Below are 3,529 nucleotides of genomic sequence, written 5' to 3'. Positions count from 1 at the left end.
AAAAAAAAAAAAAAAAAAAAAAAAAAAAAAAATCAGAAAGACTACAAGCCAGAAAGATTTTGACACTACAGATTCCTACTTGAAATCCTTGGGTTTATCTTGTGAATCATGTGTAGGTGTTTGCACACCTTACAGCATTAATACAGTCCAGCACCACAGGAAACCATTAGAAGGATCTCACAGCACCCCAGTATGTCATAGCACCCTGGTTGAGAATTAGTGGTTTAAACAAACATGAATATATAGAATGCGTGCTTGAAGACAGCAGCAAAAAGCTTAAAATCCCCAATAAGTTCTTCCAATCTTTCTCCCTTACAGACACCCGGAGTTCCATGATCCATCACAATTGGGTTATTCTCTTCCTTACCCTCCAAACTCATTAATGCCATCCCTCAGTTTCACAGTGCAATTCCAACAGGTGGACCTGTTTAGAGAACAAATTCCCCAGGGTCTCATCTCTATTTGAAAAAATGCAAGAGGCCCTCTTCACCACCACTAGGTAAGAGCCTTTCCTGCCCCACCCTACCCCAACTCCTTCCATATCCTTCTTGATGCCCTTTGGTGCAAAGGCAATGTGTGAGCAGGAGCCCTCAGAAAACAGATATTTGAGGAGAATAAATAAAAGTATGTGGCAGACCTAGCTAGAGGCAAGGGACCAGCACCCCCTTGCCCTATTACAATGAGGTAAGCAAATTAGGTTACTTAGAGTTGAAATTCAGTGGCAAGAGTTGGCCTTCCAATACTGTCAAATCAGGTGTCCCTGGTTATTTGGTGCTCCAGGCCAACGTGAAACAAGGCAGCAAAAGCAGAATACAAAAAGCAGCAACAGGGCAAGCAAGCTTGAAGTCGCAATTCAGCATCAAGGAGGCTTTTGGAACCAACAAGCCAGATATCTCTGGCACTTATTTTCCTGCTGATGGGTGTAAATATTTTATCAGCCTCTTGAAAACACTTCTCCTGACACCATACTCACTTCAGACTATCACAATAATTCAGTATTTTTGACCAGCAGTTTTGGAAAAGGCCTTGGCCAGTCCTTGTGGTTGGGATCTTGAGCCCCCCAACCCTTAATGACTTAGTTTGTCTCCTTCTGAGGTCAGCTCTGAACTCCTCAGTACCTGACACTAATCACAGCTTAACAAAAAGCCCTTAATCAAACAGCCCAGATATTCCATGACACCCAGGGAAGTTAAAGATTCAGCTCACCAATTATCTTCTTAGCTTCCTCAGATGTAGTTTTATGTAGCATGGTTTAACCTACCATTTTCCCACTTCTTTACTACTCCTTTCACTGTCTTCCCATCCTCAGGGTGTGAGCAGAGCTGTCTGGTACACACAGCAATCACCCTCTAACTCTATTCCCCTCGCTCCTTCAAGTGTGGTCTACTTTACTCCTCTACTTTAACCCTGTTTATTCTCTTTTTCTTCTTCTGTTGAAGGTCACAGCAGTGATAAATTTATATTAGTACCTGATCTCCTGTGATGCTTCCCTAATGTAAATAAGGTCTACCCACTTTATATTTTACATCCTCTGACTGCTTTATTTATAAGTTAGACAAGGAAGCCTAGCACACATTGACAGCCTGCATGTCCAAAGGACCAAAATAGCTTGGGAATAACTTTTTGTCCCCCTAGATTCATTCAAACCAGATAAGGAAGAGATGAGGTGATCCAACCCATTGAACAAGTCTTTTGAATGTGTTCCATTTGGCAACAAAGGACTTCCTTGTGAAGGAATTTCCCAGAACCTCTTGATCTCCTGAAAGTGCCAATAATTAACCCTTAGATACGTTAGCCATGTTGTCTGATGAAAAAAAATTAATTATGAATGAATCACCTGCCCATTCTATTAGTATAATAGGCTTGGATAAAGGAAATAAGAGAACCAATTGTGGACCAGGATGTTGCATTCAAGACTGTGTGAAAACGGTCTTGCTAAGCCTTCCTGAAGACGATGGGGAAATCAAAGACAATGACTCCCTCGAGTTCAAGAGAGACACTGGCTACAGATGGATCATGGGTCCATGGGGTTCTCAAGCCACAGGATTCTAACAAGTCCATGGCCCTACCAGGCAAAAAAATTAAAAATAAAATAAATGAAAATATGTCATAAAAGCTTTAATGTCAAGTGATACCAGTAAACATCTTTCTAGCTGAGGCTCTCAGCCTCTCCTTTCCATTCTTCCCCAATGTGAATAGCCAAAGGAATCAGTTTGCTATTCCTAGTTCTATCAGTGTCCACTAAGGATCAATAAGGAACACTGGGCTTCACTCTGCTTCTTCATATACAGAGATACAGGACCTCCACTTAACCCAGGAGGTGCACAGTCCTACCAGGGGGAATGCCCTGCTGGACCTGGTCCTGGCCACAGGCGACGACCCTGTAAGAGGGCTCCAGGTCCTCGACCACTTGGGCGATAGCGATCATCACTTGCTGGAATTCATCATCCAGCGCAAGGTGTCAAGGGCCTCCAGCAAGGCGGTAGCCCTAGACTTTAGAGAGGGCCAACTTCAATGAGTTGAGATTAGTGGGAGAGGTACTGGGGTCCTAGAGAGTAGAGGAACTCAGTGCCCAAGATGAGTGGTCGTTTTTTAAGGAGATAATACTCAGAGCCCAAGGGGTGACAATCCCAACAAGAAGCAAGAGGGGCAAGAGTGCCCAAAAGCCCCCCCGCTCACCAAGGGCATTCATGAATGCCTGACTGCCAAAAAGGAGGCGTACACCTAGTGGAAGGGTGGGGCTATCACCAAAGAGGAGTATGCCTCCACCGCTTGGGTCTGTAGGGGGGCTGTTAGAAAAGCTAAAGCAGATACCAAGCTCGGGCTAGCGTCAAGGATCAAAGATAATAAAAAAGTCCTTTTTTAAATATATAGGGAGAATGAAGAAGGCACCAGGTAATGTGGGGCCGCCGCAGGATATGCTTGGCAATCTGGTGGTTGTACCAGAGGAGAAAGCAGACCTCTTTAACAAATTCTTTGCCTCCATTTTCTTGTGCAGGGACCAGGACTCCCCGATCAAGATTCCAGACAGACTCAGGAGAAACGCCACCAGGCATAAGGTCAGGGAGAACCAGGTTAGAGAGCTTCTGAAGGGGCTGGATGTGTTCAAATCAGCAAGTCCAGATGCTCTCCACCCCAGGGTGTTGAAGAAATTGGCAGAGGTTATTGCAGGGCCCCTAGCATGGCTTTACGAGCACTCGTGGTGCTCTGCCAGGTGCCAGATGACTGGAAGAAAGCCAAAATGGTCCCCATCTTTAACAAAGGGAAGAGGGAGGACCCAGGCAATGATAGGCCAATTAATCTTACTTCAATCCTGGGGAAACTCTTTGAGAAGATTATCAAGGAGCACATCTGTGATGGGCCAGCAGCAGGGATGATGCTCAAGGGCAACCAGCAGGCTTTCATTAGGGGCATGTCTTGTCAGACCAACCTGACTGCCTTCTATGATCAGGTCACAAAAGCATTGGACGCAGGTGTCACGGTGGATGTAGTCTTTCTGGACTTCAGCAAGGCCTTTGACACTGTCTCC

At 45.1% G+C, this 3,529-nt stretch overlaps 1 protein-coding gene across 4 annotated transcripts in view; it reads right to left on the bottom strand.

The window, feature by feature from the left end:
* The window catches only part of TFDP1 (transcription factor Dp-1), a 130,269-nt gene that overhangs the window by 51,455 nt on the left and 75,285 nt on the right, over positions 1-3,529 (bottom strand). The gene's annotated exons all lie outside the window — the stretch shown is intronic.

Source organism: Gavialis gangeticus, unplaced genomic scaffold, assembly GCF_001723915.1.
Source record: "Gavialis gangeticus isolate Ggan-Ray unplaced genomic scaffold, GavGan_comp1, whole genome shotgun sequence".
Classification (NCBI taxonomy): Eukaryota; Metazoa; Chordata; order Crocodylia; family Gavialidae; genus Gavialis; species Gavialis gangeticus.
The sequence above is the reverse complement of the archived record's forward strand: the minus strand, read 5'-3'. Positions and strand labels throughout refer to the sequence as shown.